Raw genomic sequence first — 11,650 nt, 5'->3', positions numbered from 1 at the left:
TTTTGGCATGAGCCGTGAGCTCTTCATTATGGAAAAATATTGTTGTTGATTTATTTTGGCAAATTAAAATATTTGGTCACTTGAGGTACAAATTGTGATATATTGTGATATTGATATACATGCGGTGGTATAAGGTCTGAGTATTGAAATGCATGGGTGAGATAAGGGTGACTTGATACGCGTGGCTAGTAGGAAAAACTATTAGAAGTCATGCGGTATGATAAGGATGGCTAAAACGCGGGTTACTATTTCGGAAAAAAATATTTTCTTCAAAATAAATTGTGAAGGCTCCCGCGGTGATATAAGGAAATGAGATATTGTGAATTTATTTATGATTTAAAACTACGAGGCGGTACCTCAGGAGTGCCCTTGTTGATATTGATTTATGGCCGCAGTTGCCTTTGATTATTGTTGTGATTTTCTTAAAGTTGAAAAGAATTTTGTTTTGTTTCCAGGAGGTATGAATTGCCATTATTTGATATAATTAAATAGTGACATACTACTTGATTTATTTTCATTGTCATATTATCTTATTATATTGTTAAAATTTTTTTTTACCATGGCATTATTTATTTTTCAGTAGGGCCTGACCTGACCTCGTCACTACTCTACCGAGGTTAGGCTTGGCACTTACTGGGTACCACTGTGGTGTACTTATACTACGCTTCTGCACATCTTTTTGTGCAGATCCAGGTACATCTTATCAGACCAGACATCAATAAACTAGCTGTACGAGGAGACTTCGAGGTATATTTGCCAGTGTCCGCAGACTCTGTAGTCCCCTTCTATCTTACTATGTTGTCTTCCTTATTTGCTTTAGACTCTGATGTATAGAAACATAGAAAATAAATTTTTAGAAGCTTGTGATTTATTTCTACCGGATTTTGGGAGTTGTAATTATGTGAATTTGAAGATTATTTATTTTAGATTTCTATTGTTATTTCGGCATTGATAGGCTTACCTAGTCTTAGAGATTAGGTGTCATCACGATATCCTACGGAGGGAATTTGGGGTCGTGACATAGATATGTAAAGGCAGCCCGATGCACAAGGTATTTCGTATTCACGCAACATCCGAGGAAGGGATGTATTTCAAGAGGTGTGATATAGACTCCATACCCTAATGAAGCATTAATGGTTACTTCTACGGTTCGAACGCATGACCTATAGGTCACTCGAATACAACGTTACCGTTGCTCCAAGGCTCCTCGTGATAGATATGTCCATCACAAAATTGTGATGAATTTGTGATGGTTTTATGACGAAATTCATTGATTTATGAGATATATGACAATTTTATTCTTTCATCATAATCTTTGTGACCCTCGGATTTGTGACTGGATCCTTCCACAAGTGTTATTTTTTCTTCTAGTGATGGATATAGTGGCGTATCCCAAGCAGATTCTGCTATACTACTAAAACAAGGGATGGAAAAGGACTTTTCAGTGGATTCATTTATCATTTTGCATCATTTTCAGAGTCAAAATCTGTCATATTCCTTCAAATATATACACACACCCGTTTATAGCATTTATCTTTTTGGTGACCTTTCGACCTTTTGAAGGGACAGAGAGAATAGTAAACCAATTCATAGTACATCTAGCCACGATACCATGTTGAGTTTTGTACTATTGGTATAACTCTATTTTGTTCTTATGCTTTTGTATAAGTTATTAGCATTATTATGATATCTACATACTTCTCATCATTTTATTAGGTTTTTCACATCAAGAAACAATGGGCGTTACTCGTTTGTACCATTTCACTAGAAGTATTGAAAGTATAGAAAATAGTATCGAAATAATTTTGAGAGGGCAATTTGTAGCATCCTTGAAAAAGCTTGTGTTGCCTTCAAGAAATTTAAGTGAAACTATTGGGAAAAAGATATATTCTGAAAGACAAAAGCAAAATGTTTTACGGTACGATGGAATGGTCGGAATTTCTTCACTCTTAACCAAATTTAGAAATCTTGAGTTATGAGAATAAAAATCTTTCGATAAAAAACGTTTTATCTTCTCAGTAGGTCTATTCAATGAAAATTCAGATTAACCAAAATAATGTACCTCAAATGTATAACTAGTGTACTCAGAGATGTTTGGTACGATGGATAAGCAAAAATAATTCTGGTCTAAAAAATTTATATCGTCTTATCCTTTGTTTGGTTACTAATCTAGAAATAATTAATATCTCAGGATTAAAGATAATATTGTGATAATATATACCTGTCAGATGGTGGAATAATAACTCAGGATAAAACAGTAAAACTGATAATCTCTGAATTAATACAGCATACGAAATAATCAATAAAAAATTATATCGGAATAACTAATCTCAAAATAACTTGTATTCAAACCAAACATCCCTAACATACTAAATGACTAAGAGAACGGCAAGAAGAAGAAGATTTATGCAGTCGCTTCATCGATCATGTTAAACTTGTACCTTTTTATCTTTTTGCAATGGTAATTGCGATATGATTGAACAGCAAGATATGTTTTGAAAATACAGTTGCTAAGAATATCTTCAGTGGACCATTATTTAGTCCTTTGGATTTTGACAGACACTCTTCAATGTGTACGAGTTTTAGCTTATCTGATTTCAGAATTTTTACTATTTTTATTTTCTTGCGCTGTACCTTTCAACAGTACTTTATTTACCCCCTTAGTTCAATCTTCCAACACCCACTCCAGCTAAGATTTTTTCAACAGATTGGTAACTGCTTATTTTATCAATTGTTCACATTTCCTACCTTTCTTTTTTAGGCTCTTCTCACAAGAGATCAGTAAAAATAACACAAAAAAATTGTAAATAAAACACATGAAATTTTTCTAGAATTATTTTTTCTAATTCAAATTTTGTAATTGATTATAGGAGATCATTTGTACGTCTTCTTGTTTCCGTAGTATTATTGTCAGTATGATATTATTTTATCCTTAGATGGCTATTATTACTATATATCTTGTATTGTATTACTCCCTCCGTTTCAATTTATGTGAACCCATTTGACTGGGCACGGAGTTTAAAAAAAGAAAGAAGACTTTTGAACTTGTGGTGTAAAATGAGGCACATATATTGTGGTGGAAATGGGTCATTCTTTTTTGCACAAACTAAAAAGGAAATAGGTTCACATAAATTGAAACAGAGAGGGTATTTTGTTATCAATGCTTCTTTCATCTTGTATCTTGCTAGCTTAGTCTCAGTTTTCTAAATATTTTGTATTTTTACTACTTGATATCAGTGTTTCTTTCATCTTTTTCTTTAGTTGGGGGTCTATCGTAAACAACTTCTCTGCCCGTCCAGGGTAGGGGCAAGGCTGCGTACATGACACCTTCCCTAGACCCACTTGTCAGAATACATTGGGACGTTGTTGTTGTTGTTGTTGAGATCATTTGCTCCTCTCTTTCCCTCACAAAGAATTTTGATAATAAGAGAATGCAGCTAGGCCATTTTGCCCTTTTTACGTAGCCTAGAAAGCATTCAAAAGTAAGGCATTTCCATTTTTATAGGAACTTTTCTATCAGAAACAATGGTATCTTCAATTATAGTCCTTCTAGGATGTAAAATATATCTCCTCTCACCATCCCCCGATTCTGTTATTCCGTTAGCCTTAGTTAGTTATTTAGTCAAATCCGTACATATGCCCCTTTCGAATCGTTCTATCATTTGAAGAGGGCACAGAATCTGCCGTAGATGTGAAATTTGCTAATTTTCATTCTCAGCTTTCTCATCACATAGCTCTCCCCCCTAAGAACCGCACGTGCGAGTTCCCCCGCATACGGCTCAAGTGGCGAAGGCCCTTTCCTTCGCGCTTGGTAAGCGCTTCGCTGTAGCCGGATTCTTACTCAGGGAATCCTTGATTTGATTTAGGTTAGGTTTTTTTATTGAATCATCGTGGTTCTAGTTGGCCATGAACCTCCTTTGGATTTTTGATTTACTCAACTCTTCTATTTTCGATTCAAAACGAAGAAAGGATAAAATAGAAGTTTTTCTCTTCACTTAACCCTGTATTTTGCTCTAGTTATAACATTATTTGCGTCTCGGACAAAATACGGACTTCTAACTTTTGGTAGTTTATTGAAGAATTAACTGATGGGCTATTGGAATTGGGCAGATTGACTGGAAAGCGTTCTCGATCTTGCATAATCATAAGCCCAGTTTTCTTTTCTATTTTATGGGCTTTTGTAGTTAGGCTGAGATTGGCTGGAAAGCATCATTGATTTGCGGGGCATTTTCATATATACTCACTTTTAGGGCTACAAATGAAGTTATACTCGCATTACACAAAATTTTACAAAGTGTATCCACTCATATCTGAAGTAGTTAAATCTCTTCAATGCAATTTCAGCAATCAAATCTGAAGTTTTTCTATCTTTCATATGCAACTTTAGAAATTCAAATCTTATGTAGTTCAAGCTATTGAATGTATCTTTAGATTTCGAATCTTAAGTTCTGAAACATAAACTTGTTCTTCGAATTTCAACAATCCAATACACGATTCAATGTCCAAATTTATTCCAAATAAGCTCAATTTAAAACAAAACTTTCAAATATCATAAAGAACATATCTCAATCATCAAATTGTCAAAACAACAACAAATTTAACAAATCTATTTTGCAACTAAGAAGAAGAAGAAGAAAAAAAAAAAAAAAGGAAAGTTTACATAAGTACAACTTGATAGATAGTATATTATATCATTTACAAGTAGTTGTTGATTTACATATTATTCAACATCACTATCTTTGTTTTATATAATTAATATATATTTAAGTTAAAAGGATCTCTCAATACGAACATTATTCAACCTATGTTAAATGAAGATTCCGAAATTTTGGCAAAATTTAATAGAATTCTTAACATTCCCTAAATTTAAGTCTATCCAAATTGACTACAATTTAAATACAATAAAAAATTTCCTAAAATATCTTTACATCCCTAAAAATTTAGCCTAACCAAATCGACCCCAATTCAAATGCAGCCATTCAAAAATAGGTGAGAGATGTAATCTATATAATATAGGAGTCAAATATAATAAATGTATGAAATCTGTTATAGCATATTTATCTTATACTATTATATTATATTTGTACAATCTATACAGTTTACTATATAATATTTTCGGAAACAACATCTCTACTCCTTCGGATAGGGTTAAGGTCTGCGTACACACTACCCTCCCCAGACCCCATTAGTGGGATTTTACTGTGTTGTTATTGTTGTATACTATATAATGTATATGAAATGTATATTCATTGTATACTAATATATGAGTATTTAAGTATATTAATTTATTATATTATTCGAGGTATATTTATTTCTTGTATATATATATATATATATATATATATATATATATATATATATATATAATGGACTATATTAACATACTAGTATAATATATGGGTATTGATTTGAGTATACTAATATATTATATTTATTAAAAATATATGTAATATAGTTCTTTACATATAATAATGGTATATAAAATATAATATTGGAAAATTAATAGTCTACACGGATTAGGGGTGGGCATAAAATCCAAAAAATTGAATTTCGAACCGGACCGAATTAATTCAGTATTTCGATTTTGATTTTTTCGGTATTTCGGTATAATTCGATATTAAATATTCGCTATTTCAGTATAACGGTATGGTCCTCGGTATTAAGATTTTGATATTTTGGTATTTCGGAATACCGAAATACTGAATTTTTAAAGTATTTCATGTGCTTCCTAATTCCTATCCTAGTCCTACACTTCCTAACCCAACCCAAAATTTTAAGTTTATTTCTAGCCCAATAAGACTAATCCCAAGTACCTTACTCAGTCTTTCCCTTGTTTCTATTTTCTAACGATAGGAATAGGAATTAGAATTAGGTTTCTCTCAAGTCTCAAGAAAAAAGTGAAGAACAAATTGGATGTGACTGCGACTGCGATTGCGAATGCTGCGAATGCGATAGAGACGGTGTCACGGCGACTTCACGACCTCGGCGCCGACGACTCTCAAGTGTGACTTCTTGTTTCCTCATTTTTGACCTTCATTCTTCAATCTTCAACTATTCAACGGGTTCACAATTTCTTCATTCTTCAAATTTTAGTTTGTAACTTTGTATTTTGTAACCAATAGCTTATTTCTTTTGGTACAAGAGGCTGTACAAACTATATAAAAATTTCGTCCCAATGCATCTGTATTTTTGTTGCTTCTGTGTAAAGTGTAAATTTGAATTAGAAATTCTGTTGTTGGGTTAGGAATTCTGCTGCTGGGCTACTGCTCAGAGTTTTCAGTATGATTTTGCAGTCCATTTTTGGTTTTAGCGGCACTGATGCCTCTGGATTTAATTCAAATTTGAAAATTTTTCTTTCAGTCAGAATCTTTCCTTTCATATTAGTATTAAATTTAGTCAGTATCATTTTGCAGTCCAAAAGGAAAGATATTAGTGGTGCTGATTTAATGCTGATGCCTCTAGATTTTATTTCTTTTAATTAGAAATGAAAGGAAAGATTTTTCTAAATGAGGATTGTAGTCATGCACTGTAATTTTATTTCTGCTTGCTAAGGGTCTTAGTACTTAGTAATACGTGACACATGAATATGTATCAAATCGAAACCTTACCGAAATCGTACCGAATCAAAATAAGAAATATTGAACCGTAACAAATTACTTTGGTATGGTATTTAGTATACACAATTGATAAATCGAATACCGAAATATCGAACCAAAATTCTTAATACCGAACTGAAGTACCGAATGCCCACCCCTAACACGGATTAGGTGAGAAAGAGCTGAGAGATTATTTTGAATTTAAGGGATTATGTGTTAGTTGGCATAATCCATATTTTCAAGTTCCATAATGAGATATTTTAGGCATATCAAAAGTTGTATCTAATTGAATTAAATAGTTAAAAAGTTGTAATAAATTGTATTTAAAGTAATATTTTAAAAGTGAATGTATTTCTTATAAATAACTCTATAGATTGTTATATTCCAAGTAAAATTCTCATTTTTTATTACCCTTTTCTGTCCCTTTTGTTTTATTGGGAAACTTACGCGACACATCAAATATTTACATTGTATTTATTATTCGCAGCTATACTTTCAGCAAAATTTACCACTTATAGCTATATTGAAATTTTATAGCATCTATGAAACAAGAGATTAATTGTTTTGAACTAAAATAAGAGAGCAACAAGCTCTCGTAGCTCAGTTGGTTAGAGGGCGCGCTTAGTTAGCGAAGGTTTATTTTTCTATATTTCTGTATTTCGCCATAGTTGTATTCGAATGAATAAAGTTTGTATACACCCATGTATATAATAAATACAAGTTATATCCTTTGTATACACTCTTGTATTTCGCCTTGGTTACAGTTGATACATATTGTATTCATTGCGTGAATGAATACAATTGCGCGAACGAATTAATATAAGTTGTATTTGTTGCGTCGTTGCGCGAATATATATAATTGCGCGAACGAATACAATTCATACATGTTATATTTGTTGCGAGAATGAATACAATTGACACATGCTGTATTCGTTGCGCGTTTGAATACAAGTGATACAAGTTAGTAATAATTGAATAATAGCTATGAATAGTAATTAGGCAAACTATAATTACTAGGCTATAAACTATAGTACTTTATGAAAATTCGTCTTTGTCTTTCCATGTGTATCTATGCAGTCTAATTTATATACCCCTACTCATTTTCAAAGCCATTTCCCTTTTAATTACAAATCCACCATTGTTGAGCTTAAAACTTTTGATTTGAATTTTTGACTTGAAAACGGGTCCGGCCTAATGGCCAAGCAAGTAAAGCAGTTGCTTAGGGCCCCTTATTTGTAGGGCCCCCAAATTTTTCTAACAACTAATGTATTTGTCCATTATTTTTAACAATATTAAGTATTTGAAAAGAAAACAAAAATGCAAGTTTCAAGGAAAGGGGGCCGTTGGAGAACAATTGGAAAAGGAATATATTTTTGGGATCCATGCCTTATTACGCGTGAACAGTCCATAATCTTGCCTCATTTATTGTCACGACCCGAAATTTCCCACCGACGGGACCGTGATGGCGCCTAACATTTCACTTGCTAGGCAAGCCAACGTTAGAGAATTATTAACCAATTCCTTATTTCCATTCAGTAATTAATAATAATTAACTAAGATAAAATATAATAAGTGCGAAATATCATAAATCTGTATTAACTACTACCACCCGGATCTAGAGTCACAATTCACGAGCATTCTAGAATTTGCTACAAGTAATAGCTAGAAAGAAATACAACTGTCTGAATGAAAGAAACAGTAGAACAGAAAAGATAGACGGGGACTTCAAGGTCTGTAAACGCCGACAGATCTACCTTGAGTCTCCGGACAGCGGACCAATAGCAGAACCTCAATCAACCAGAGCCGGTATCCAAATCTGTACAGAAAGTACAGAGTGCAGTATCAGTACAACCAATCCCATGTACTGGTAAGTGTCGAGCCTAACCTCGACGAAGTAGTGACAAGGCTAAGGCAAGGCACCTACGAATCAACCCGTACAATTTAATAGTGTATATACAAATAACAGAAATAAAGATCTAAACATGAATTGTCGAGAGAGGAACATATTAAGGGGAATAAAAGATAAAGAACTACAACAGAATGATCACCGGAGCAGTCAATATACCATGAATCAACAGGAATAGTGAATACAGTAAGGAAAAATGCACGGCATCACCCTTCGTGCTTTTACTCTCAATCTCACCATAAAATTAATAGAAACGGCACGGCATCACCCTTCGTGCATTAACTCTCATATCATGGCACGGCATCACCCTTCGTGCATTAACACTCACAATATGGCACGGCATCACCCTTCGTGCATTAACACTCTCCCTTACCATAATGCAATGCATAAATATCAATAGGGAGATAGAATAGCAAGTACAAACCTTACCTCAACATTTGTTTCCATAACATCAATCTCAACTTTGAAATAAAAACTCGATTATCACCAGAAAATCCGTAAACATGATAAGAACGATAAATTGAGCAACACTAGTATAACACATCGCAATTAGGCATAGGATTGAGACAATATAAGAAAAACTGAGAAACATGGAAAACAGGTAAATTGGCGGCGCATAAGTACTCATCACCTCACATATATGCCGCTCACATGAATTTCACTTAGCAAGTAATTTAAGGTTCCTAATTCCCTCAAGTCAGGGTTAGACACAACACTTACCTTACTCCGAAGGCCACTTAATTCTCAATCACAACTTTTTTTTTTGGAATTCACCTCCAAACCACTCGTATCTATTCAAAAATGACTCAATAATATCAAATTTTGCTAAAAGAATCAATTACATTGCATAAATTTAGGTTTCCTAAATTTTTCTCCAAAAAGTCAAAAATTGACCCCGGGCCCGCTTAGTCAAAACCCGAAGTTCGGACCAAATTCCATTCACTCATTCACCCCCGAGCCCGAATATATAATTGGTTTTGGAATCCGATCTCAAATTGAGGTCTAAATCCCCAAATTTCTGAAATCCCTAGTTTCTACCCAAAACCCCTAATTCTACCATGAGAACCTTAGATTTTTGGTTGAAATCTGGTAAAATGTAGTGAAAGATTGAAAGAAACCAATTTAGAATCACTTACCTATGATTTGGGGAAGAGATGGTCTTTGGAAAATCGCCTCTTGTGTTTTAGGTCTTGATAATTTGGGAAATGAATGAAAATTCTCGTCCAAAAGTCATTTTGTTCAGCTGCAGATGTCGCATTTGCGACCTGAGCTTCGCAAATGCGAAGCTCGAAATTGTGAAGGGGCTATCGCAATTGTGAAGCCTTCACAATCCTGCTGCCCTTCCCAAATGCGAGGAAAGTGTCGCAATTGCGAACACAGGCTGGCCCAGCTTCTCTTCGCATTTGCGATGAGAAGTTCGCAAATGCGACTTCAATAGTGATCGCAAATGCCAACCCTGACTTCGCATTTGCGAGGTCTGAGGCCTGCAACACAGCTGAAGCACACCAACTATTTTTCTAAGTTCAAATCACTTCGTAGCCTATCCAAAACTCACTCGAGCCCTTAGGGCTCCAAACCAAACATGCACACAAGTCTAAAAACATCATACGAACTTGCTTGCGCAAGCAAATTGCCAAAATAATACCTAAAACTACGAATTTAATACCAAATCAAATGAGATTCTCAAGAACACTTTAAAATTTCTATTTTCTCAACTGGATATCCGAATCACGTCAAATCAACTTCGTTTTTCACCAAATTTCACAGACAAGTCTTAAATATCATAATGAACCTGTGCCGGGCTCCGGAACAATGCCAAATATCAATAAATTCTTAAAAACAAATAATTTTCAGGCTTTTAATTTTTATCAAAAATTCATAACTCAAGCTAGAGACCTCCGAATTCAATTCCGGGCATACGCCCAGGTCCCATAATTCGATACGGACCTACCGGGACCATCAAAACATGGATTTGGGCCCATTTACCAAAAATATTGACCGAAGTCAACTAAAATCAACTTTTAAGGCAAAACTTCTTATTTTCATTAGTTTTCAACATAAAAGCTTTCCGGAAACCTGCCCGGACTGCGCACGCAAATCGAGGAGGGTAAAAAATAGGATTTTTAAGGCTTAAGAATACATATTCGAGTTCTAAAACATAAGATGACCTTTTGGGTCATCACAATCTCCACCTCTAAAACAACCGTTCGTCCTCGAACGGACATAGAAAAGTATTTGGGCTGGTAAAAATGTGGGGATATATACTCCGCATATCGAATTCGGACTCCCAAGTAGCTGCCGCAATAAGCTGACCTCTCCACTACACTCGAACTGAAGGGTAACTCTTTGATATCAACTTGCGAACCTGCCGGGTTATAATAGCCACCGACTCCTCCTCGTAAGTCAAATCCTTGTCCAATTGGACAGAGCTGAAATCTAACACATGGGACGGGTCACCATGATATTTTCGGAGCATAGACACATAGAACACCGGATGAACCGCTGATAAACTAGGTGGTAATGCAAGCATGTAGGCTACTTCACCCACCCTTTCAAGAATTTCAAAGGGTCCGATATACCTAGGGCTCAACTTGCCCTTCTTTCCGAACCTCATTACTCCTTTCATAGGTGAAACCCGGAGCAATATTATTTCTTCAACCATGAATGCAATATCACGAACTTTACGATCGGCATAACTCTTTTACCTAGATTGAGCTGTGAGAAGTCGATCCTAAATAATCTTGACCTTATCCAAGGCATCCTATACCAAATCGGTACCCAACAACCGAGCCTCTCCTGATTCAAACCAACCAACTGGCGATCGGCATCACCTTCCGTATAATGCCTCATATGGAGCCATCAGAATGCTCGACTGGTAGCTATTATTATAAGCAAACTTAGCAAGTGGCAAGAAATGATCCCAAGAACCTCCAAAGTCTATAACACAAGTGCGGAGCATATCTTCCAATATTTTAATAGTGCGCTCTGACTGTCCGTCTGTCTGTAGATGAAATGCTATACTCAACTCCACCCGCGTGCCTAACTCACGCTGTACAACCCTCCAAAAATGTGAGGTAAACTGCGTACCTCAGTCAAATATAATGGACACGGTCACACCGTGAAGACGGACGATCTCACGAATATAAAT

The sequence above is a fragment of the Nicotiana tabacum genome, chromosome 23, assembly GCF_000715075.1.
Source record: "Nicotiana tabacum cultivar K326 chromosome 23, ASM71507v2, whole genome shotgun sequence".
In the NCBI taxonomy this organism is placed as follows: Eukaryota; Viridiplantae; Streptophyta; class Magnoliopsida; order Solanales; family Solanaceae; genus Nicotiana; species Nicotiana tabacum.
Note: the sequence above shows the minus strand (reverse complement) of the source record.